General features: G+C 39.3%; 1 long non-coding RNA gene across 1 annotated transcript in view; it reads left to right on the top strand.

Annotated features, from left to right (window-relative positions):
• LOC132539769 (uncharacterized) overlaps positions 1 to 25,509 on the top strand; it is a 55,583-nt gene extending 30,074 nt beyond the window's left edge. The window contains exon 4 of the long non-coding RNA XR_009551069.1: positions 25,240 to 25,509. This is a non-coding gene — a long non-coding RNA (uncharacterized LOC132539769). The remainder of the gene's footprint in view (positions 1 to 25,239) is intronic.
• The last annotated feature ends 1,902 nt before the right edge of the window (positions 25,510 to 27,411 follow it).

The raw sequence follows: 27,411 nt of genomic DNA, 5'->3' as shown, positions 1-27,411 counted from the left end.
TTGACTTAATAATGATCAACAAGACCATAGGATAAGAGAGTACAATTCCCACTACCAGAGTTCCATATCTCATCTCCATTAGAAGTTTTCCTATTCTTTATCCCTCTGGTAGGATGGGGTGCAAAAGATGGAAGGTCTACCTTTCGTAATTGCTTCTCTGTTGGACATGGGCATTGGCAGGTTGATCCATATTCCTATCCTGTTTCTATCTTTCCTTAGTGGGACAGAGCTCTGGAGAGATGGGGTTCCAGGACACAATGGTGAGCGCATCTGCCCATGGAAGGTCATCATGGTAGCATCTGAAACTTGGTGGCTGAAAAACATTAAGGTATAAAGCAGAACAAATTCTTTAATAACCAACCACCTAAAGGTAAGGATATAGCAGATGAGATTTGGGGTCTCCATTTTGGAAAAAGCTATTTTAGGTATATTCCACAGGGCCTATGACTTTACTAATTTTGCCTGAGCCTGACAGCTAACATGCTGGTGGGCTAAAGGTATTGTCTGGGGAGATGGTGTCAGAGTTGGGAACAGGACTAGAAAGCTGGGACATCTGGAGGTGGGCTTATGGAGCAGTAGCAGCTGTGTTTCTCTCCTCTACTCTCCGAGATCAACTAGGAATACCAAAGGAGACCACCTGGAACCACAACAAGATAGGACTAGAACAACTTCAGGAACCCACCAAATCACCAGTGAGTGCAAACAAGTGTGGATTGTGGACAGGAAGGAGCCTAAGGAGAGATTGAGGAGCTGATAACAGTCTGGTAGGTATTTTACCAGTTGAGGCACCACCTTCAGTCTGTTTTACCAACAAAAAGACTGCTGAAGGGAGGAGAGGACGCCCCTAACACTCACCAAATGAAACTGTGAGTCTCTATTGCTGCTGCCCTCAGAGGCTGCAGCAGCAAGGATGAGCCCTGTGCTGACATTTGGGAACAAAGAAATGACCGAGAAGCTCAGGAGGAGATCTACACCTCCGTGGCCTAGCAGTGGGGCTGCGTAGTGAGAGCCTTTCCACATTGTTCTCCTCATGAGAACATTGTGAATAAGTGACTCAGAACCTACAGACTATAAACAATACTTGTTTAGAAACTCACAGGGCCCAGCAGTGCTACCCAGCTTGACAGAGAAGCTGAATTGAGCCCAGAGCTTTGGATCCTTGGGGTGTGAGAATCTTTTTGCATAATCACTGTGCTATCTCTCCCCAACCCTGCTTTATCTCTTGGTTAGGAGTGAGTGATTAAGCTGAGAAGCCTACTTATAGTTTAAAAGGCCTCAGGCTCCCATAGCCTATAGGGAAGAAAAAGAACAAAAGAGGCTTTAACACCCTCTGTGCTCCAACTCAGGGATTGAAACACTATTGAAACAACTGTTAATTTCCACAACTGTGAACTCTTTAAGTACCTTACTTAGACACAAGTCAATCCAGGCAAGATTGATCAGTAACTTGAAAAATACTGAGAGGGACCTCATAATATATTATATAGAATGGTTAAACCAACAAGAAGAAATATTGGAGAAATGAACCAGGACAAGAGTCCAGCTAAAATCCCCCTAAAGGTTGAATCACAAAATAATGAGGTCAACATCCAATCACTAGTTAAGGAAATAGTCACAAGAGCGACTAAAGAGTTTGAAAGAATTGTCAACAGAAATGAATAAACAACAAATGAGACTCTGGAAGAAAACTCTAATTATCTAAAGGACTATAAAGCTGAATCAGGGCAGAGAGTAGCTTCCAAATATGAGAAAACTATACAAATACCATTAACTATAGACCCTATCTGATCTGGGGCCCATATTCAGCACAGGAACCTGTGTAACCTCTGTATCCCTGTATGTCTGAGATCACATTCCACTTCACATTATAATCTAAAACTGCACTCTAAGAAGTCCTGGGCTAGGAAGATAGCACAATGGTTATGTAAAAAGACTTTCATGCCTGAATTCTGATGTTTGAGATCTGTGGTTCAAGCCCTAGCACCACCATGAGCTTAAGCTAAGCATTGCTCTGGTAAAACAAACAAACATGCAAACGTCCTACAAACATTTTCCTTTAACTTATAGCTAAAAATAAATCAAACTGGGGTTTTAGTATGACTGTGTTACCAATTCATGATTGACCTGAGCAACTCACTAACCTCTAGTTTTCGGTATGTGCAACATTAAAAGGAAACTGTTGATGATTGTGTCTACAATTTCTTTTGAATTCAGACAATCTGTGATTTTTAAAAATATTTTATTTATTTTTTATTGTTGTAATTATTATTGTTGTTGGATAGGACAGAGAGAAATGGAGAGAGGAGGGCAAGACAGAGGCAGGGGGAGAGACAGACACCTGCAGACCTGTTTCACCACTTGTGAGGCGACTCCCCTGCAGGTGGGGAGTCTGGGGCTTGAACCACGATCCTTATGCCAGTCCTTGCACTTTGCACCTGTGATTTTTTTTAAAAAAAAAAACTAAGAAAGGTTAGATAAAAGTTCAAGTCAAATGAGTTGAAAAAATTCTGATCCCTGGAAGAAAAACATGATTCATCATTCTCTTTTTCAAACTCTTCAAGTGGGGAGGTAGAGACAAGTTTTGCATCTGCTCTGAATGCAACAGGAGTTGAAACCTATCTCATTGCTCCAGTTCGAAAACCTGCTTTCTCCATGTGCCCCAGAATGTTCAATGTGGCTTTAGAGGTAAATCAAAACCAAGTATGCTGAAGACCTAAAACTCTACTCTACTGAGACCAGCAAAAGGTACATTTCCCAGAAGTTAAAATTTTATGAAAGACAGCCTAATTTAGACCCCAAACACGAGTAATTTCAGAATAGCAGCATCCCTAGATCACTAAATACCCAAATCCTAGTAAATCTGAACATGATATTAATAGCACTGAAGATCCCTTGATCATGATAACATCTAAATCAAATATTTATTGCTAGTAAAATACAGAGAGGAACTATTTAATGTGTCATACTATAAACTTCTTAATCACAAAAAATATGTATCATTTACTTACTTATTTTAAAATTTATTACTGAAATAACAATGGTATATCTGTGTATGTTTTAGGAATACAGGTTCTCACCCTTCCAAATTCTTATAACCACACTGCCACAGCATCTTCAAGTTACCAGTAGCAGTTCACCATGGATAAGGAATATATATGTATATATATATATATATATATATATATATATATATATATATATATATGGCAGAGCCAAGATGGCAACTTGGAAACAACAACTGAAGTGAGCGCCAAATTGAAACAGCTTACAACCTGGGATTCTCTGGATATGGTAGGATACTGGGCTGTCTGTAGGAGGATGAACAAGGGGTGGTCAGGGTGACACCAAAAAAGAGTCCTATAACCCACTCTTGGGCTGGCAAAACAGAGGCCAAAGGACAAAGAAAGGAAAAATCTTTGGCTTATTTATTTCTGAACTCACCCCTCCCCCACCTAACCCAGAAGCAGCCCCAAGGGGCTGGACAGCCACTCCTAGCAGGCTTCCCACTGAGCTATTTTCATGATTCCTAGCACAGCAGGGGTGCTATTCCAAGCTTTTTTCTTTTTGTTTTCCTACTCCCGCCCCCCCCCCCCCGGGGGCTGGAGCTCTATTTGAGTGACAAAATATCTGACCAATCAAAGACTACCTGGTGGTTTCTTTTTTCTTTTTTTGGATACTTTTAATTGGCTGTCTTTGCCAGACCAATATCTCTGATGAACACAGATGCCAAAATATTAAACAACATCTTGGGCGACCAGTTATAGCAATATATCAAAAAGATTGTTTATCACGACCAAGTGGGATTTATCCCAGGAATGCAAGGCTGGTTCAACATCCGTAAGTCTATCAATGTCATTCACCACATCAATAAAAGCAAAGCCAAAAACCACATGATTATCTCAACAGATGCAGAGAAAGCCTTTGACAAAATCCAACACACATTCATGCTCAAAACACTACAAAAAAAAAATGGGAATAGATGGGAAATTCCCCAAGATAGTGGAATTCATATATAGCAAACCTACATCTAACATCATACTCAATAGACAGAAGATGAAAGCATTTCCCCTCAGATCAGGGACTAGACAGGGCTGCCATTATTACCACTATTCTTCAACAGAGTATTGGAGGTTCTTGCCACAGCAATCAGGCAAGAGAAAGAAATAAAAGGAATACAGATTGGAAGGGAAAAAGTCAAGCTCTCACTATTTGCAGATGGTATGATAGTATACATAGAAAAACCTAAAGAATCCAGCAGAAAACTACTGGAAGTTACTAGGCAATATAGCAAGTTTGTTTAGTGCAAACACTAAATCTGAAGAGGAGGATATCCAGAAATCACTCCCATTCAGTATTGCAGCAAAATAAATAAAATACCTAGGAATAAACATGACCAAAGAAGTGAAAGACTTGTATACTGAAAACTATGAGTCACTATTCAAGGAAATAGAAAATGATACCAAGAAGTGGAAAGACACCCCATGCTCATGGATTGGAAGAACTAATATCAACAAAATGAATATTTCTCCCAGAGTCATATACAAATTTAACACAATACCCATCAGAGTTCCACCAAGCTTTTTTAAGAAAATAGAACAAAAACTACAATCATTTATCTGGAACCAGAAAACACCTAGAATTAACAAAATAATCTTGAGAAACAAAACAGATATGGAGGCACCACACTCCCAGATCTCAAACTATATTATAAGGCCATCATCATCAGAACAGCCTGGTACTGGAACAAAAATAGGCACATAGACTAATGGAACAGAATTGAAAGCCCAGAACTAAATCGCACACCTATGGACATCTAATCTTTGAAAGCGGGACCAAAGTACTAAATGGAGAAAGGAGGCTCTCTTCAATAAATGGTGCTGGGAAAACTGCTTTGAAACATGAAGAAGAATAAAGGTAAACCACTTTATCTCACCAGAAACAAAAATCAACTCCAAATGGATCAAGGACAGGGATGTTAGACCGGAAGCTATAAAATACTTTGAGGAAAATATTGGTGGAACACTTTCCCACCTAAACCTCAAGGATATCTTTGAATATACAAACCCAATTGCAAGGAAGACTAAATCATAAACAAATCAATGGGACTGCATCAAATTGAAAAGCTTCTGCACAGCCAAAAAACCATCATACAAAGAAACCCCTCAAAAAATAGGAAAAGGTCCTCACATGCCATATATCAGACAAGAGACTAATAACCAAAAAATACAAAGAGCTCAGCAAACTTAGCACCAAAAAAGCAAATGACCCCATCCATAAATGGGCAGAGGATATGAACAGAACATTCACTACAGAAGAGATCCAAAAGGCTAACAAACATAAAAAATTGCTCCAGGTCACTGATTGTCAGAGAAATGCAAATAATGACAACATTCAGATACCACCTCACCTCTGTGAGAATGGCATATATCAAAAAGGACAGCTACAACAAATGCTGGAGAGGCTGTGGGGACAAAGGAACCCTTCTGCACTGCTGGTGGGAATGTAAATTGGTCCAACCTCTGTGGGGAGCAGTCTGGAGAACGCTCACAAGGCTAGACATTGACCACCCACAGGACCCAGTAATACCGCTCCTAGGGATATACCCCAAGGACTCCATAACACCCAACCAAAAAGATATGTGTATGCCTATGTTCACAGCAGCACAATTCTTAATAGCTAAAACCTGGAAGTAAGCCAGCTGCCCAACAACAGATGAGTGGCTGAGAAAGCTGTGTTGTATATACACAATAGAATACTACACAGCTATTAAGAACAATGTTCCCACCTTCTCTGACCCATCTTGGATGGAGCTACAAGGAATTATGTTAAGTGAGCTAAGTCAAAAAAGTTAAAGACCAGTATGGGATGACCGCACTCAAAATCAGAAGTTCAGGAAGAAGAACAGAGAGGGAAACTCCAAGCAAGATTTGACTGAATTCAGAGTAGGGCACCAAAGTAAAAACCCTGGGTTCAGGGTGAGGGTGTATGTCTGGCTTCATGGGGTGGGGGGTTGTGGGGTGGGGGGGTGGTATATGGGATACAGTCTTTTGGTGCTAAGGAATGATGTTTATGTACACTCCTATTAATTTGTAGTCATATAAATCACTATTTAATTAATAGGAGAGGGGGAAAATTGATTGAATGTCTCAAACTTTTTAATGCACAGACCATAGGCTGAGTCTTTGATATGTTGACTCTCTTAAAAGCTTAGACCAGGGAGAACAGAAACAACCAGTAGCACAGCTATATACAAATAATATCAAAGGACATAAATTATGGTGATATTCTATATGATACAGCAAATCCTAACAAAGGGATATTTCAAAGTTAGCCCAATTGCCAAATAATTTGATTATAGCAATAACTATCTATTGCCTTCTTTAATCCTAAGACAGCAGGAACCTCCTACTTCCTCTGAGAGCCTATATTTCCCCTAGTCCTGGAACCTCTTGGGTAAGGCTCACTTTCCTGCACGCTTATCTCAATTCATACCAAATGATATTGTGTCTGCTGATCCCAGCCTAATCAACACAATGAGTACCACCTCGCTATGCTTCATTTCAGACTGTGTCCAGAGACATCAGGCATAGAATGTCAACCCTTCACCCTCATTACTCAGGTGATACCTTTCCTTTCATAGGATTCTCTAATTCCATTCCAGGTGGTTCACTACCTAAAAAAGTCCCAAAACCTAGATATAGACCAGGTCCCTTGAGATAGGGCATACGTTCACATATATCCACAAATTAAGGCAAAATATATACCTGAAAGCAAAAGTACACAAGAGTCTACAGTGAGTCAGTATGAAGTTCATAATGAAATAGTGTCTACTTAGACTTAGTCACCCTCCTCACCTATTTCCTATTATACTTTCCTCACTTACTCCCAAGCTTTCCTTACCAAAACAAGGACTTCAAAAGCTGAATAAGGGCAAGAGACTGGCATATTTAATGATGACTCTTTAGTCACTATCAGGCCACCCATCAGCTGGGACCCTATTCGGGGAGTCCTGAGATTCCCAAACAGACAAGATGGGCATAGACCTGCAATAAATCTCTGTTTCCATTGTTACTGGTAATCTATATCAGGTACAAAAAAATAGACCCCATAGGACCTTATTTCAACTTGCATCAACAACAGTAAAGAATGTTCCATCCTTTGAAGGGAGGCTGAACAACATACTCTATGCTACACCTGAGGAAGATGGGTCCTTATATTGGGGCAGCTTGGAATGTTCCTATCATGACCACAGAATGTGAGCTCAGATCTACAGAAATGCAGAGATCACATAGGCTCCTAAACTTAATATGAGCCCCAGATGAGAAAGTCGATGGGGTTTACAGTCAACAATATCTGTATACCTTTCTCATATTTGGGAGCTACTCTCTTGCCATGAAATCATCTCCCCAGACAATAACTAGGATCTACCTGCATTTCAGATTTCAGGCTCAGGGAAGAAAAAAAAAAAAACTAGTATAGCCACAGGACCTTTGGAATATAAAATATGCCTACTAGCTATTGACAAAACAGAGAACCCCCCCAGCTCTTCATTTGTATTATTCCATCCTTTAGGTTCATGATTAGTCAACAATTTGTTTGACTTTGTACATTAGCTCTCTTTTCAGCCACCAGGTTCCAGATGCTAGCATGATGCCAACCAGACTTCCCTGGACAGACAACCCAACCAGTATGTCCTGGAGCTCTGATTCCCCAGTGCCCCACTCCATTAGGGAAAAAGAGAGGCAGGCTGGGAATATGAATCAACCTGTCAAAGCCCATGTTCAGCGGGGAAGCAATTCCAGAAGCCAGACCTTCCACCTTCTGCATCCCACAATGACCTTGGGTCCATACTCCCAGAGGATTTAAGAATAGGAAAACTATCTGGGGAGGGATGGGATACGGAGTTCTGGTGGTGGGAACTGTGTGGAGTTCTACCCCTCTTATACTATGGTTTTGTCATGTGTCCTTTTTTTTAAATAAAATTTAAATATATATATATATATATATATATATATATATATATATATATAATCATTGAAGCTCAGTGCCTGCATGATACCACCACTCCAAGAGGCCACTTTTCCCCTTTCCTTTAGGTAGAGAGAAAGAGGGAAGAAAACCTGTAGCATTGTTCTACAGCTCATGAAGTTTCCACCCTGAAGGGACTCCCATGTGGTTACCCAGGACTCAAACCTGCGTCCTCATGCATGGTAATATGTGCTCTCTACCAAATGAACCACCTGCCACCCCAAGGTTTTCTGGATTTAACACAACCTATTTTTAATCAAGGTCTAAAATATCCCTCCATGTCTTTAAAGAAACAAGCAATATATATCAAGAGAAATATATAAAGTATCTTTTTACAAGTGACAAAAAGTTCACTGCCAAGAAAAAGTGATGTTTTAAAAATTAATTATTGCCACTAACTTTTAAGTCCTGTGATTATAGTTCTCCCACTCTGTGTTAATTCATTATCTGCACACATTATAAAAATTTCAAGCAACTTCAACCAACAGATTTTTTCCTTATCATCAAATGTACAAAAAGAGAAACAGCAGGAAAATTTTTTCATCAAAGAACATACAATTTGGTGAAGATAAAGCTTTCTAAATTCTCACACTAAACTACCACCTCTGAAAACTTTTGCCTTTCCAGTGTAATAACTATGATACTATTTGCTTAACTAGGCTTTATGGGGTTTTGTTTTGTTTGGAAATGCTAAGGCTTTAAGCATTTGTGAGCTCACCACTCCCTAACAATATTTTTCTTGTTTGTTTTTTTTTTTAATTCAGATAGAGACTGAGAAAGATTCAACACAACATTGTTCTACAGCTCATGAAGTTTCCACCCTGAAGGGACTCCGTGTGCATGATCTGGGTTCAAGCTTCCCCCATGCCATAACATTCTTACATGCTGTCAGAGCTTGAACCCAGATCAAGCATATGGCAAGGCACACGTGCAACCAGATGAGATATCATCCTCAAACCACTGATTCTATACTTAGACCAAGTAACTAAATTGGTGAAATAAGAGGTTCACTATATGTCATTTCTTCCATGATATATTGAACTGTATAATCATTCTTAAGACCACTCACTAGTATAGTTAAATAGCCAGGTGAGATGAATAAATTCACTGTTGACTTTTAGTATCAAAGGTTTATTGAAATTGGCTTCTCTGGCAGACACAAAGATTGAATACCCATTTATTATCACAAAGCAAAAATACCAGTGTTCCAGCAATAGAAGAAAAAAAGAAAGAAATGAAGAAAGAAAGAAAGAAAGAAAGAAAGAAAGAAAGAAAGAAAGAAAGAAAGAAAGAAAAGAACACTCATTATGGGGAACCAGTGAAGTAGCTGAATTGGATAGTGTGTGGTTCTGCCATGAGTACTACCTAAGTTTGAGCCTAGCCCCCAGCATATTAAAGAAAATGCTGGGTGGTCCGGAATGTGGCACAGTGGGTTGTTGGGAACATGTGTAAGCCTGATAGAGCTTAGGGAGAACCACCCCCATCTTGGATGGAGGTCTGAGAAGATAACCTCTTGGTAAGTCTCTCTCAACCGAGGTGAGCATAAGGGGGGAAACTTACACTTAGTTCTTTCCTTCTTGACTCTCAAGCCCACAGAAACCCCAGTACTTCCCTCCATTAACTGCAGGCCACATGGCCACGGATTCACTGATTCAAAGTCACCTTCTGAACACAGAAGAACACACCTTATCACACACTTCATTACACACCTCAGACCCCAGACAAGAGAAATTCCAAACTTTATGGCTTTTTGATATCCATCTTCTCTCTGTCTCACCCTACAGGTTTAACCCCTATGCTTCTCTCAAATACCTTTGGATAATTAAGTTGCTTGTGTCATGGAGAATAACTGTCTTGTATCTCATCAATTCCTGTCATACCAGCCCCCTAACTTAGGGGCATGCTGACTGTTAAGAGGCCTGTAATTTCTGACATATTTCAACAATAATTACCTCCATTGCTTTTCTATTTAACTCATGTCCATTTTGCTAATAAACGGACTCTAGGATTCTGGGATTCTAGGACTCAGATTCTAGGCACGCTAAAAGTCCCCTGGTGTCTTTTACTTTGTGTCACCCCTGTCATGAGCAAGAAAGAACCAGCCTGTTACATTTCCCCTGGAGACCACCCCGCCGGAGAGGGAGAGAGATACCCCAAAAGTGGATAAAGCAGTGGACTCTCAAGTATGAGGTCCTGAGTTCAATCCTCGGCTCCACATGTACCAGAATGGTGGCTGGCTCTCTCTCTCTCTCTCTCTCTCTCTCTCTCTCTCTCTCTTTCCCTCCTATATTTCTCATGAATAAGTAAATAAAATCTTAGAAAAAAGAAAAGGCTGGATCTGTGGTCACTTTCACTCTATCTTGCTGCCTCTCTATCAATCTTTTTCTCCAAAAATAAATAAAAGCACTCATTACAGAGTTGCCTTGAAAATAATATATTCTTTTTTAAATCTTTACTTATTGATTGTATAGAAAGTCAGAAATTAGAGGGAGAGGGAGGTAAGGAGGGAGAGAGGTGAAGAGACACCTGTACCACTTGTAAAGCTTCTCCCCTGAAGATAGGGACTGAGGGCTTGAGCCCAGGTCCTTGCACATTGTAACATGTGCACTCAACCAGGTATGCCACCACCCAGTCCCCTAAATAACATATTCTTCATTTATATAATTCATTACTTTTGAAGTTTGTTGACTGCCATTTAAGTTTCATCATTCACCTACTTATCAATATTCAGTTAATACTGACAAAAAAAATGAGCTCATAAAGTGAGTATTATATAACCCATGCCTTGATAGGCATTCACGTAGTAAAAGATAAACTTTAAAATGAAATATTATAACAATGAGCTAGTGCACAACAGAGAAATATATAAGCTACTAGAGAAGCACCAGAGAAAGTGCTTAATTCTACAGGAGAAGTTTCCTAGAAGATGTGGGGTGTGATTTCTGGCACTTGTTACTAAACATTGCTAAGAAATTCCTCAACTTTACTGAATTAGAGAGTGCGATAAACATTCCATGATAGAATGTTTCTAGAACAGGGACTCAAAATTTTTTTGTTTTCAGGGTCACTTCATCCTCTAAATAACTGAACATATAAAAATTTAATTATTTATATATCTAAATAATGTTTGAATGAAAGATAGTGTATTTCTCCAGAGAATGTTTACTGAGTGAAATCAGTCACAAAAAAGGAAAAAAAAACCTGTAATGATAAAGGAGTAATAAATTCTCTGATATGTTACCCAAAAAAAAAGCTCTAATTTAAAATCTAGAAATATCAGGGAAAGCACTGCCAATAAAAGCCGTGAATGAGTGGCAAAGTATAGAAAGAGGATGCTGCAATTGTATTTTTATATGTAGATATTATGCCAGCAGTGTTTAAGTTCTTGCATATAAATATAGTGCTGCCTGTGAGGTTTTTCAGTGAGGAAAGCATCAGACTTGCATGCCTGACCCCTAGATTGCATCACATATAACAGCATGATGCTCTACTCACCCTTTCTCCTATAAATGAATAAACTTGGAAAAAAAATTAAGCAAAGATAAATGAGGAAAAGACCAAACAGACTACTTTAATGCTCAACAGAATTATTCTGAAGGGAATTCTAGATCCAAGACAACTCTTCTTGGCACTCTTTCAATACAGAAAAGAAAACTGTGGCAGATGTCATATCAAGCATAGAATGAGACAAAAATTATCCAAACTGGTTATTGTAATATCTAAGAGTAGTTTATGATTTTTAAATGTTCCTTTTATTTTTTTTAAAAGGGGGAGGGACCAGCAGGAGGAGAAGTAGAATTTTCTTTTTCTTCCAAGAAAAGTTTAATGTAAAGGAGGGAATCCCCATTTGTTATTTCTGTTATTTCTTAACTTTAGCCATAGTCACAATCTTCACAGCCAGTGAGAACAATAAAACAGTACAGACTTTTCAACCCCCAAACCCTTTAAGGACTTTTGGGTTTCAATAAATAAAGTCATTTACTATATTTGTCATATTTCAAGTTGAATGTATAAACAATAAAGGCTGAACTCAGAGAGCAGAGCTGATAATTCCATGGTGACCTGCCAGACTCCTGTTCCCATCCTTTATTCACATGTTGATAGACTTCCCCAGGAAGCCTGGGAAAATAACAGAAGTAACTCAACTTTCCCCCAAGAGAAAAAGCCTCATTTTTCCTTGGCAGATTCATTCCTAATCACATAGAGGGGAGACATTACTAACATCTGGATATTCAAAAGAGCCACTGAATTATTATAAAAATGTTTCAAATCATCGACCTAAAACTCAAGTGATATCGGATGTATTTTTTTTCTCCCTCTAATCAAAAAGATAAATGGAGAAATTCCTTGTATTTCAGCTTACATTACACATTTGCTTTTAATCTAGGAAAATCCATGTCTGCCTGCTGTATCTCCATATCAAAGACTGTTAGGTTAGCTCTGCTTCTATCACAAGGGATTTTTTAAAATCTTTTAAAATAAAGGTTTGTTTGTTTTAGAAATGAGATTACTGTAAAACTCAATTGATTTTTTAATCCCCAGGACAACCATAAATTAGAGTTGAACATTGCTCTGATAAATAAACAAATAATCAATAAAACCTTAATAGGTTCAAAACTATCACAAGTTATATACACTAACATCTTCTAATGGAGACCTTCAGGCAGAGCTAATGTTTTGATGTTTACTGGCCTTTTCCTCCTTTGAACAAATTCTAAAAATTAATTACCTTAATTAATTACAAACATGAACACAAACATGGTAATGGCCCTTGCCAAACCTTATCCAAATCCTAAGCATTTTGGAATATAACTAAAGTAGGCCTACTATCTACAAAACAGAGACCCTTTCACCCCCAACTCTTCATCTGAACCATTACAGCCTTTAGGTTCATGATTAGTCAACAATTTGTTTAGCTTTATATGTTGACTCTTCAGCCACCCGGTTCCAGATGCCACCATGATGCCAACCAGACTTCCCTGGGCAGACAACCCCACCAATGTGTCCTGGAGCCCTGCTTCCCAGAGACCCGCTCCACTAGAGAAATAGAGAGACAGGCTGGGAGTATTGATCAACCTGTCAACCCCCATGTTCAGCAGGGAAGCAATTACAGAAGCCAGACCTTCCACCTTCTGTACACATAATGACTCTGGGTCCATGCTCCCAGAGGGATAAAGAATAGGAAAGCTGTCAAGGGAGGGGATGGAATATGGAGTTCTGATGGTGGGAATTGTGTGGAGTTGTACCCTACTTATCCTATGTTTTTTGTCAGTGTTTCCTTTTTATAAATAAAAATTAAAAAAAAATAAAAGCACTAAGCAATTCTGTTAGGTCAAGACAGCAGCTTAGACGGTGGTGCCCGGTAAATATAAGACACTTCTCTATTTAAACTTTGCTATTTAAACTTCTTTATTTAAACTCTCTGTAGGCCTTTGCTCTCAGGACATGATGCAAAGCCTCCCTCTCCCTCCCCATGCCATGGTCCAGAAGACTTCCTTATAGAATCATCAAAAGTAAACCATGACTAGGCTAAAGAATGAGTGAATGAATGAATGAATGAATGAATGAATGCACCTTTAGGGAATCCCTAGCAAAGAGGTATGGGTTAACATCTTAGCAAGCCCATGACTTTACTAGTTTTTGCATGAGCCTGACATCTAATATGCAGATGGACTCTGGTTATTGTCTGGAGAGATGGTGTCATAGTTGGAAAAAGGACTAGAAAGAGCGTAGCTCCCAAATATGGGAAAAGTATGTAAATATTGTTAGCTATAAACCCCATAGACTTGATCTGAGGCCCGTAGTCAGCACAGGAGCCTATGTAACCTCTGCATTCCTATAGGTCTGATCTTACATTCTTGTGGTCACAGCTAGGAACATTCCAGGCTGCAGTAATTTCAGGACCCATCTTTCTTGAGAAATAGGTAGAGTATGTTGTCCAACCTCCCTTGAGAGAATGGAACATTCCCTACCATTATTGATCCACATTGAGGGCAAGGTCCTAAAAGGGCCCACAAACAGATCCATTATGTTGTTCCTGATGGCTCTGGATATACCTAAAACAAACCTACTATCTTTTCCCAAAATGGAAACTCCAGTCTTCATCCGCAATATTCCAGCGGATGATGATTAGTCAACAATTTGTTGACTAATATTCCAGCGGTTCATGATTAGTCAACAATTTGTTCTGCATTATATCTTAACTCTTTTTCATACATCAGCTTCCAGATGATATCATAATGCCAACCTGACTTTCCTGGGCAGACAGCTCCACCATGTGTCTTGGAGCCAAGCCTCCCCACTAGCAAAGAGAGACAGGCTGGGAGTGTGGGCCGACCTGCCAATGCCCATCTTCAGGGGAGAAGCAGTTACAGAAGCTAGACCTTCCATCTTCTGCACCCCATAATGATCCTGGGTCCATACTCCCAGAGGAATAAAGAATGGGGAAACTATCAAGGGAGGTAATTGGATATGGAGCTCTGGGGGTGGGAAATGTATGGAAATGTACCCCTCTTATCCTATGGTCTTGTCAATGTTTCCATTTTATAAATAAATTTTTAAAAAAGATCTTAGCAAGCAACTTTTATTAGGCACACATATTTGAAATCTCTTCCTTGGTAATGGGTGGCAAGTCACTACCATACAAATTTTTTTCTTTTTATATTATTATCATTATTATTATTATTAATTGGGCTTTAATCTCTCCAAGCCAACATTTTCAGATAGAAAGACAGAGACAGAGATAGGGAGACATGGAGAAAGATACCACAGACTCAAAGTTTCCTTCAATGAATTAGGAGTGTTAGAAGCCTGGGTCATCAGCATGACAGACCAAGTGAGCTATCTTGCTGATCCAACAAAGCACTTTAATTTTGCCCTTTCTCTTCTGCTCTGGTTCTGTGAAGTATTACCATACTCTTCAAAAACTCTGCAACTGTATGATAAACTAAATATAAAAAGATTTGTGAAGCCTTTTTTAAAGTGAAAACAACTTGTGGTAACAGGAATATGGATAAAGTGATCACACAGTATATGTTTTGTATAATTCTGATTTTCCTGGATGTAAAGCTATCATAACGCAGAGAGTTTGTGATAGTCTATGATTTTGCCTGTTAGTTTGGCTCTTTCTCTTTGTAAAGACAAAAGCATAGTGGGGCTGGGCAGTGGCACATCAAGTAGAGAGCACACATTATCATGTGCAACGACCCAGGTTCAAGTCTCTGGCACTCATTTGCAGTAGAGAAGCTCCATAAGAGGTAAGGCAGTTCTACAGGTATCTCTCTTTCTCTCTCTCTCTCTTTCTCTCTCTATCTCTTCTTCCCTTTCAATTTCTCTCTATCTCTATAAGAAAAACAATGGCTGCCAGGAACTACGGAATTCAACATGCAGGCACTGGGACCCAACCATAATCACGATGGGGAGGAACAAAAAAATGGAAAGATAAAAGCATATTAAAAAGTGAGTTTAGCAAATCAGAAATTTCTATTGGCTTGTTGACAGTATAATTCAGTCACGAGTAGTATTAATTTATTTCTAAGATGTCTACTCTTTCCAACAGGGCACTTGTTGCTTCTTTTTCTTTTACTATTTCTTGCTTCTTTAAATTTTTCTAAAGTAATTTCCCAGGCAGAAACATGCTGCATAACCAGGAGTCGTGGGAAGAGGGATAAAATTCTAAGGTGAAATGTATTAAACAGACTTATTTTCAGCTTCTCCTCTAGGCTCCGCCTCTTACAGGACTAATGCCTAATGATTCCAGGAAGTGAAAGCAATTAAATTTCAGTTGGTGTAAAGTTGAAGAAATTGTCCCATGTGAAAATAGTGTTTTTTTGCCACAGTCCAAAGGTGGCAATAAACAGGCAAATTTCACTGGTTTTGATATAGTAGTATAAGCTTCTACAGGGCTCAAGTTGATTTCATTTTAAAAAGTTGAATTTATGGGACAGAAGACTGAAAGGTTTGTACTGACATGTTTAAAACCCTCCTTTAAAAAGTGGCATATTGCATCGTTTCATTTAAGTGTTCACACCGCAGACTGAAACATAATCTGTTTACTGAAAAAGCAATCTTTTATTGCCCTGTGAATAATTTCCCATTGAAAAGGAAAACAATGTACAGTATTTTAGTGCTTTGTGAAACATTTGGAATTTTTTTCTTCAGTTGTTAAAACTATTAGGAATTTACATCCACATTCAACTGGTTTTTTTCTTTTTTAGTTTAATGCAGGAGAACTTCAGTCATACTATCAAACCTAAAAGCTACAGTTTCTTCTTTCTTTCTTTCTTTCTTTCTTTCTTTCTTTCTTTCTTTCTTTCTTTTTATTTTTATTTTCTTTCTTTTGCCACTAGAGTCATCTCTTGAGCTTGGTGCCTGCCCTACAAATTCACCACTCCTGGTGACCTTTTTTTTTACCCCCCCCCTTTCTCCATTTCATTTGATAGGACAGAGAGAAATATGGGGCAGGGAGTCATTGAAAAGGAGAAAGACAGACATCTGCAGATCTGCTTCAATGATTGTGAAGCATCCCCATTGCAAGGGTCTTTGGGGGTGGGGGGGCTCAAACCCAGGTCCTTGACCAGGTGATTGCACATACTACTATGTGCACTTAACTGGGTGCAAGACCACAGGGCACCATGGCTACAATTTCCAAAGGCCTACAGAGGATACTCATAGACAAAGCAACAAACCCACCACAAGGCAAAATGCTTTGTTAGAAATTCCACTAGGATAATTTGCTTCTTTGTCATCATTTTTCCAAACATATTGTAAAGTAGGTTATATTAGACTCATGACAGGTGCTCTACCAGATAAACCCCAAATCTCACCAACTTAGCATACCAGAAATCTTTGTCTCCCTCACCCAGAAATCCAGTGTGACTATGCTGAATTATTAAAATTATTAGAAGGCTGCCATCTCTCCCTCTACATCTTCAACAGGGAACTTTGCAGCAAAGAGAAATAACATGAAGTCCAGAAGTGTTATCTATTAGGTCCACATACATTTCATGTACTTGAATCACCCGCATGACCAAATTTACCACAGAGGCTGTGAGAACTGTAGATTAATCCCAGGAAAAGAAAAAGAAAAGGGGAGGGGAGCCAAGATGGTGACTTGGAAACTCAGCTGCACTGAGCTCCAAACAGAAGCAGCTTACAACCTGGGATTCTATGGATAGGGTAGGATACTGGGTTGTCTGCAGAAAGGTGAACAAGTGTTGGTCAGGGTGACACAAAAATATAGTCCTATAACTCACTCTTGGGCTAGCAAACAGAGGCCAAAATCACAAAGGAAAATCTTTTGGACTTGATTATTTCTGAACTCACCTCTCCCCGCCCCACCCCAGAAACAGCTCCCAGGAGCTAGGCAGCCACATACAGCAGGCTTCTCACTGAGCTATTTTCTTTACCAGTATTCCTGGATCACCCGGGCTGTCATTCCAAGCCTTTATATGCAATCAGTACATACATGCAGTTTATCAAAAGATTGTTTATCACGACCAAGTAGGATTTATCCCAGGAGTGCAAAGCTGGTTCAACATACATAAGTCAATCAATATCATTCACCACATCAATAAAAGCAAAGCCAAAAACCACATGATTATCTCAATAGATGCAGAGAAAGCCTTTGACAAAATCCAACACACATTCATGCTCAAAACACTACCAAAAAAATGGGAATAAATGGGAAATTCCTCAAGATAGTGGAATCCATATATAGCAAACCCACATCCAACATCATACTCAATAGACAGAAGCTGAAAGCATTTACCCTCAGATCAGGGACTAGACAGGGATCTCCATTATTACCATTATTCTTCAACATAGTATTAGAAGTTCTTGTCATAACAATCAGGCAAGAAAAAGAAATAAAAGGAATACAGATTGGAAGGAAAAATGCCAAGCTCTCACTTTTTACAGATGATATGATAGTATACATAGAAAAACCTAAAGAATCCAGCAGAAAACTACCGGAAGTTACTAGGCAAGATAGCAAGGTGTCAGGCTACAAAATCAATGTAAAAAAATCAGTGGCATTTCTTTATGTAAACACTAAGTCTGAAGAGGATATCTAGAAATCACTCTCATTCACTGTTGCAGCAAAGTCAATAAAATACCTAGGAATAAACATGACCAAAGAAGTGGAAGACTTGCATATTAAAAAACTATGAGTCACTACTCAAGAAAATAGAAAATGATGCCAAGAAATGGAAAGACATCCCATGCTCATGGATTGGAAGAATTAATATCATCAAAATAAATGTCCTCCCAAGAGCTGTGTAAAAATGTAATGCAATACCCATCAAAGTTCCACCAAGTTTTTTTAAAAGAATAGAACAAAAACTACAGACATTTATCTGGAACCAGAAAACACCTAGAATCACCGAAACAATCTTGAGGAAAAATAAAACAGAAATGGAGGCATCACACTCCCAGATCTCAAATTATATTATAAAGCCATCATCATCAAAACAGCCTAGTACTGGAACAAAAATAGGCAAACAGACCAATGGAACAGAACTGAAAGCGCAGAACTAAACCCCACACCTATGGACATCTAAAATTTGATAAAGGGGCCCAAAATATTAAATGGAAGAAAGAGGTTCTCTTCATTAAAAGGTGCTGGGGAAACTGGGTTGAAACATGCAGAAGAATAAAGGTAAACCACTTTATTTCACCAGAAACAAAAAATCAACTCTGAATGGATCAAGGGCCTGGATGATAGACCAAAAATTATCAAATACTTAGAGGAAAACATTGGTGGAACACTCAAGGACATCTTTGATGATAAAAACCCAATTGCAAGGAAGACTAAAATGGAAAAAAAAAAAAATCAATGGGGCTACATTAAATTGAAAAGCTTCTGCACAGCCAAAGAAACTATCACACAAAGAGCCCCCTCACAGGATGGGAGAAGATCTTCACATGCCATACATCAGAGAGAGACTAATAACCAAAAAAACAAAGAGCTCAGCAAACTTAGCACCAAAAAAGCAAACGACCCCATCCAAAAATGGGCAGAGGATATGAACAGAACATTCACTACAGAAGAGATCCAAAAGGCTAACAAACATAAAAAATTGCTCCAGGTCACTGATTGTCAGAGAAATGCAAATAATGACAACATTCAGATACCACCTCACCCCTGTGAGAATGGCATATATCAAAAAGGACAGCTACAACAAATGCTGGAGAGGCTGTGGGGACAAAGGAACCCTTCTGCACTGCTGGTGGGAATGTAAATTGGTCCAACCTCTGTGGGGAGCAGTCTGGAGAATGCTCACAAGGCTAGACATTGACCACCCACAGGACCCAGTAATACCGCTCCTAGGGATATACCCCAAGGACTCCATAACACCCAACCAAAAAGATATGTGTATGCCTATGTTCACAGCAGCACAATTCTTAATAGCTAAAACCTGGAAGTAAGCCAGCTGCCCAACAACAGATGAGTGGCTGAGAAAGCTGTGTTGTATATACACAATAGAATACTACACAGCTATTAAGAACAATGTTCCCACCTTCTCTGACCCATCTTGGATGGAGCTACAAGGAATTATGTTAAGTGAGCTAAGTCAAAAAAGTTAAAGACCAGTATGGGATGACCGCACTCAAAATCAGAAGTTCAGGAAGAAGAACAGAGAGGGAAACTCCAAGCAAGATTTGACTGAATTCAGAGTAGGGCACCAAAGTAAAAACCCTGGGTTCAGGGTGAGGGTGTATGTCTGGCTTCATGGGGTGGGGGGTGGTAGGGTAGGGGGGTGGCATATGGGATACAGTCTTTTGGTGCTACGGAATGATGTTTATGTACACTCCTATTAATTTGTAGTCATATAAATCACTATTTAATTAAATAGTGGGGGAAATAGAGGGGGAAAATTGATTCGATGTCTCAAACTTTTTAATGCACAGACCATAGGCTAAGTCTTTGATATGCTGACTCTCTTAAAAGCTTAGACCAGGGAGAACAGAAACAACCAGTGGCACAGCTATATACAAATAATCTCATAGGACATAAATTATGGTGATGTTCTATATGATACAGCAAATCCTAACAAAGGGATATTTCAAAGTTAGCCCAATTGCCAAATAATTTGATTATAGCAATAACCATCTATTGCCCTTTTTAAACCCTAAGTCATCAGGAACCTTCCACTTTCTCTATAGAGCCTATATTTCCTCTAGTTCTGGAACCTCTTGGGTAAGGCTCACTTTCCTGCATGCTTCTCTCAACCAAAGGATATTGTATCTGCTGATCCCAACCTAATCAACGCAACGAGTACCACCTCGCTATGCTTCATTTCAGACTGTGTCCAGAGACATCAGGCATAGAATGTCAACCCTTCATCCTCATTACTCAGGTGATACCTTTCCTTTCATAGGATTCTCTAATTCCATTCCAGGTGGTTCACTACCTAAAAAAGTCCCAAAACCTAGATATAGACCAGGTCCCTTGAGATAGGGCATACGTTCACATATATCCATAAATTAAGGCAAAATATATACCTGAAAGCAAAAGTACACAATAGTCTACAGTGAGTCAGTATGAAGTTCATAATGAAATAGTGTCTACTTAGACTTAGTCACCCTCCTCACCTATTTCCTATTATACTTCCCTCACTCACTCCCAAGCTTTCCTTACCAAAACAAGGACTTCAAAAGCTGAATAAGGGCAAGAGACTGGCATATTTAATGATGACTCTTTAGTCACTATCAGGCCTCCCCATCAGCTGGCTCTATTCAGGGAGTCCTGAGATTCCCAAACAGACAAGATGGGCCTAGACCTTGAAATAAATCTCTGTCTCCATTGTTACTGGTCATCTATATCAGGAACAACAAAATAGAGCCCTTTGTGGGCCCCCAAAGGACCTTGCCTTCAACTTGAATTAACAACAGTAAAGAATGTTCCATCCTCTGAAGGGAGGCTGAACAACATACTCTATGCTACACCTGAGGAAGATGGGTCCTTATATTGGGGCAGCTTGGAATGTTCCTATCATGACCACAGAATGTAAGCTCAGATCTACAGTAATGCAGAGGTCACACAGGCTTCTAAGTTGAATATGGGCCCCAGATGAGATCAGATTGATGGGTTTACAGTCAACAATACCTATATACCTTTCCCATATTTGGGAGCTACTCTCTTCCCTGTCCTAGCTTCCTGGTCCTTTTTCCAGCTATGACATCATCTCCCCAGACAATAACTTGGATCCACCTGCATTTCAGATTTCAGGCTCAGGGAGAAAAAAAAAAAAAAAAAAACTAGTATAGCCACAGGCCCTTTGGAATATAACTAAAATATGCCTACTAGCTATCTACAAAATAGAGACCCCCCCCCCCAACTCTTCATCTGCACTATTCCAACCTTTAGGTTCATGATTAGTCAACAACTTGTTTGGCTTTATATGTTAACTCTCTTTTCAGCCACAGGTTCCAGGTGCTAGTATGATGTCAACCAGACTTCCCTGGACAGACAACCCCACCAATGTGTCCTAGAGCTCCGATTCCCTAGAACTGGAAAGAGAGGAGGCAGGCTGGGAGTATGGATCAACCTGTCAATGCCCATATTCAGTGGGAAGCAATTACAGAAGCCAGACCTTCCACTTTCTGCATCCCACAATGACCTTGAGTCCATACTACCAGAGGGATAAAGAATAGGGAAGCCATCAAGGGAGGGAATGGGACACGGAGTTCTGGTGGTGGGAATTGTGTGGAGTTGTACTCGTCTTTTCCTATGGTTTTGTCAGTGTCCTTGTTACAAACAAACAAAAAAGAAGAAGAAGAAAAAGCAAAAAAGGAAAAAAAAACAAAAGGAAAAGAAAAAAATTGACAAGCAGCTAGCTAAATCTGTAATTCCGGATAACACTTTGCAAAATTACAATTCCCCCCACATTCCCAGATGATCTTTACTAAGCATTCCTTTATTTAACTGCTACTGTGTACTTTATGTAGAATATTGAACTAAAATATTTTCATGGTGACAAAAGTTTCCAGAAAGCTATTTGGTTTTACATGTGCTTTCCTGATTTCAGCTTCAAGACCTGAACTTTTACTTGTAAAAGTTGTGAGTTGGGATTATTCATGAAGTCAGGTCTCCATATGGAGTCAGCACACTAGCTAGTTTCAAACCCTGTAAATGAGTATAAGCTACAACGCCAGCTTGCCTAAAAAACACATCTGTCTACAAAAGATAAAATATGAACACTGGAGTCTTTTGTAGGTTCTTTCTACACCACTCTGTGACTAATTTTTCTTTCTTTTTTATACAAATATTTATTTACTTGCGATAGAAACAGAGAGATATTAAAAGGAGAGAAAGAGAGAGAGAAAGAGAAAGAGAGAGAGAGAGAAATACGAAGTACTGTTTCAAAACTCATGAAGCTTCCCTCATGCAGGTGGGGATGGGGCCTTGAACTGGGTCCTTGCACATTGTAGTGTGTGTACTCAATCAGGTGCACCACCATCCAGTCCTGATTTCTCTTTCTTCTGTTCTTCTTCTCCAGTAGTTCTCTTTAGTGGTACTATCTGATATACTCTTACTCCACCATCCTACCTTATGTAAATCTTCAGTGAAACAAATCCAATTACAAAGAAGATTAAGGCAAGAATAAGCCTATGGGACTACATCAAATTAAAAAGCTTCTGCACAGCAAAAGAAATCACTACCCAAGCAAAGAGACTCCTCGCAGAATGGGAGAAGATCTTTACATGCCATACATCAGACAAGAGTTTAATAACCAAAATATATAAAGAGCTTGCCAAACTCAACAACAAGAAAACAAATAACCCCATCCAAAAATGAGGGGAGGACATGGACAGATTATCCACCACAGAGGACATCTGAAAGGCCGAGAGACACATGAAAAAAATCCTCCAAGTCATTGATTGTCAGAGAAATGCAAATAAAGACAACAATGAAATTCCACTTCACTCCTGTGAGAATGTCATACCTACTCTGCTGGTGGGAATGTAAATTGGTCCAGCCCCTATGGAGAACAGTCTGAAGAACTCTCAGAAGGCTAGAAGTGGACCCACCATATGACCCTGCAATTCCTCTCCTGGGTATATATTCTAAGAAGCCCAACACACCCATCCAAAAAGATCTGTGTACACATATGTTCATAGAAGCACAATTTGTAATAGCCAAAACCTGGAAGCACCCAGGTGTCCAACAACAGATGAGTGGCTGAGCAAGTTATGGCATATATATTACTCAGCTATTAAAAATGGTGATTTAACTGTTTTCAGCCCATCTTGGATGGAGCTTGAAGAAATCATGTTAATTGAAATAAGTCAGAAACAGAAGGATATCTATGAGATGATCTCACTCACAGGCAGCAGTTGAAAAACAAGATCAGAAAACAGTAAGCAGAACCTGGACTGGAGCTGGTATATTACACCAAAGAAAAAAACTCTGGGGTGGGTGGGGAGGAGAATACAGGTCCTGAAAAAGGATGACAGAGGACCTAGTGGGAGTTGTGTTGTTATGTGGAAAACTGAGAAGTGTTATGCATGTACAAACTATTGCATTTACTGTTGAATGTAAAAAGTTAGTCCCCCAGTAAAGGAAAAAAAAGTTAAAAATAAAAAAGAACAGCAGCTGGTCAAGTGATACAGAGGCTGGTACAGAGATGCTTTAAAACCTTTGGGAAAAAAAAAAAAGACTTCAGTGCTGGTACTGAAGACAGAGGCCTAGAAACAGTGTATTTAAATACAGTGCTTAGATGTGGAAAAGCAAAGATGGACTTGTAGAATAGTTAGTATCCTTGTGCTTAGACTGTGTGGGGGAGGGGTAAGAGATGAGAGTGGGGCCAGAGAGATGACTCAGGGCCTCAGGGCAGCAGGTGTGTCTTACTACGTGTGCAACCGAGGTCTGTGCCCCAGCACCACATGGGAGTACATTGGAAGTGGGGGAATCTCTGATGCTGTAGCGTCTCTTCCCACTCTTTGTCTTTCTCTCTGTCCCTTACAGTGAAAATATTGGTTCACGATCAGTGAAATTGTACATGGATGATGTCTTGGTTTCACACACATGAAAGAAAGCATGTGAGTCATTGAGAGAGCTGGAAAAGTTGTTGTGGCCAGTCTAGAGAAGACTCTGGCTATCAGGTTTATAAGTTTCAATCAAATTCCTTGAGAATGAATAACTGGGGAAGGTCTGGGGGCCAAGAGAATCAACCTGCCAAGTAGATAAGGAATTTTTGGGTAGAAGGCAGAAAAAGCAGAGAGGAGAACATTGTAGAAGGTGAATGACAACAGTAGCCCAAGTGAGATAAATGACAATGAAGAGGGGCAGAGCATGGGAAAATTGAGGGAATAATGGAGAGGAGAACCCCTGAGAACCTGACCGGGGAGAAAAGCTAGAGGAATGGCAAAATGGTACTGTCAGTCCTGTCACCCACAGGAAGAGAGTGATAGAAAGGGATTTTGAATGAGGTATGAGACATTTTGAGTCACTGCACTCAAGTATCAAACTCATAATATTTCTCAAATTGAGAATAAATTGAGTATGTATATAAACCTATTTCTCAAATAAGTTTATATACATACTACTTCAATTGTTGCTAGTGTTGAGATGCATTTATGTCATAATTTTGCCAATCCCTTTGGTATATTTGCTCATTGCCCTAATAAATATGGAGACTTGAAAGACAAAATATATTTGCTAATGACCCTGGATAAGGGTCCTCTCAAAACCTACATTTATAGTTGCTATAATTGCTGCCTTCCCCATAACCCCCCTGCTGGCTGAGAGGAGATGGAGTTATGTTCTATTCTACTAGGGTTCATACCACAGAAGCTAATATGACTTTGGGCAAAAAAAAATGCATTCAATAAATAAATATTTTGGAATAATGATGAGAAAGAAGAAAGTCATTTATGTTGAAGTAAGTAGTATAGACATAGAAGTGGAGAAAGATTTATCTTAGAAGAAAATATTTTCTTTTCAAAAAAGAGCATTAGCATGAATAATCTTATGTAACATATGACTGTTCTTAAATGTGAAACAGGTGCCACCTTTTGGATGACACTTCCTGAAATTATCATGGACTTTCTGTCCAACTTGGTGTTGGGATGTGAGGTGAAGAAAGTAGATGATCAGAGAAATGTTACCTGTTATCTTTAACACCTTAAATCCCATTTTTAGCAGATATATGAATTTATTCCAAGAAGTTATCTTATCATTTTGTATTCTTTTCTCCCTTCAAACAGATGAGTGAAAATGGATGAAGAAAAGGGAAATAAAGCTATTGTATACTTAGGAGGACTTGAAGATAAGGAACAAATGAGCATGTCTTTTTATCCCCATTGAACCCAGATGACTGCTTGAAGAAGAAAAAAGCAACATATTGTCCAATTACAATAAGAATATACTTCTGATGCACCTGTTTTACTTCCCAAAGCTGACTTTGAGGACCTTGATTATATCCATGGTTTGGTATAAATTTTCACTGAGATCTTTATCTCATCCTGACACCAATTAGCACATGCATTTCAGCAGAAGAATCCATGGCAATTTAATACACACCTTGGAAGAAAAGGAAACATTAATCGAAATGAATCCTGTCTCAAAACCAATTGAACAGGTGTGCATTTCCATAATGGCAGCACAATTGCACAATGTAGTGGTGTTTGCTCCTTGTGCTTGTGAACGGAATTAGTAATCTTCACATGCCCTGTCTTGGTGATTGAAATAAATTACTTTGTTAAATTGCGAAGCAAGTTGACCCATCTGTTGGCCCATGAATGTTCAGATTCTCGGAGGGTTTATTATTCCAAATAATGACTGCCATATGCAGCGGTAAACAGTTCTTTTAAAACAGACTGAAGGATTTGGTGTGACTCTTGAAGGCAATTTATAAAGCTATTCATGTTCCTCTAAAGAATCTGCCCTTCAACTAACTTCCAGAAAAGTTGTCTTCATCAGTTAATTCTAGCCGACACACCTTTTCTCTTTGGAGAAGAAAGGGGAAAGGAAGAATGAAAACTTATGTTCCAGGAGCACCTACTATGTGTTTAATGTCAGTGCATGTGGGTTCATTGCTGGATTTGTTCTTAGAACAACCTACCCAGTGGATATTAATATATGAGAAAAAAATGGGGATAAGAGTGGGCTTGGGGTGGATGGCAGAGAAGCAGTGTAGTGTATTAAAAAAAAAAAAATGTTAAGTTGAATCCACCTACTCAACCCACACATTGTCTATTTCCAGCATGCCTGCACATCTGATAGAAAGTGTTTACACTAAGAAATGCACGCAACTGTTCCGATACTACAATCTGCACAGTTCTAACAATGCCTCTCTAAAATATAAGCCTCCCTCTTCCTTATTACCTTCAAGTGAGAGGGGGCAGAGCTTTGAATTCCCATGGGAGAGAATCTAATCGGAATGTTTTACTGACAAAGATCAGTGGATTCTCTTTTCATATGTGGCTTTCCTTACTTTAGATCATCCTCATTTTCAAATCCCAGGCGAGTAGGTATGATCTGCACACACAAAGTTCATAAACTGTTCTGACCACGATTTGTTCAGCCATGATTTGTTCATGATGTTAGCTGTGACTCACCGTGGCTAAGTTGCAGATGTTAAATTGCTGACGGATGGCTCAAGGCCAGAACATGGTCGGCTCTTCTGGTATTCAACTACAGTATTAATCATGTGTGGAAAGGTATTTTTCCCCTTTGTGAAAAATGAAATGGCTAATATACAGTCTGGAATGAGTGCTCTGGAACAATACCTTTCTTAATGGGAAAGAATAAAGCTATTAAAAGAATAAGCTCCTGTATGGGACATGGGATAGTGAGGTTTTTTTTTTTTTTTATGGACTAAATGAATATTTTCTCTCTTCTTTGATTTATGCCAGAGCTAAGAATCTCTCTAAGCCTCAAAAGGCTGAGAGTACATTTGGAGATGGTGACTGTCACCACTCCCTTTGTTTAAAAGGAGTGAGAGGCTAAGATTAGGCCAAAGGCAAACTCTTAGACAAGCAGAGACCTGACAAGGCCTAAGTGCTTAGTAACAGTGAGTGGAGGAGATGCTTGTGGGTAAGGATGGGGGTTTTAAGGGGCCAGAACCTTTGGTTGAGGAGGCTTGGCTTCATGTCAGTCACTCCCTGATGCTCCTCTGCTTGGGTCAGAGTTGGCTTCTGCCTCTGTGGCTGGCATGTTCCCAGAGCCCAAAGGGAGTCTGACCTGTTCCTCTGCAATCAGCAAAAGTCTTGTAGTGGAGGCTAGATCACAATGGTTCATTACCTTCCCCAAAAATAGAGCTAGAAAAGAGAGGAACCCTGGGAATAAGGATATGGTATAATGAAAATGAAAATGAAAAAACACTTCATGCCTGAGGTTCCAAAGTCTCTTGTTCAACTCCAAACATAATCATAAAC

Source organism: Erinaceus europaeus, chromosome 8 (genome assembly GCF_950295315.1).
Source record: "Erinaceus europaeus chromosome 8, mEriEur2.1, whole genome shotgun sequence".
In the NCBI taxonomy this organism is placed as follows: domain Eukaryota; kingdom Metazoa; phylum Chordata; class Mammalia; order Eulipotyphla; family Erinaceidae; genus Erinaceus; species Erinaceus europaeus.
This window is presented reverse-complemented; position numbering and strand designations above follow the sequence as displayed.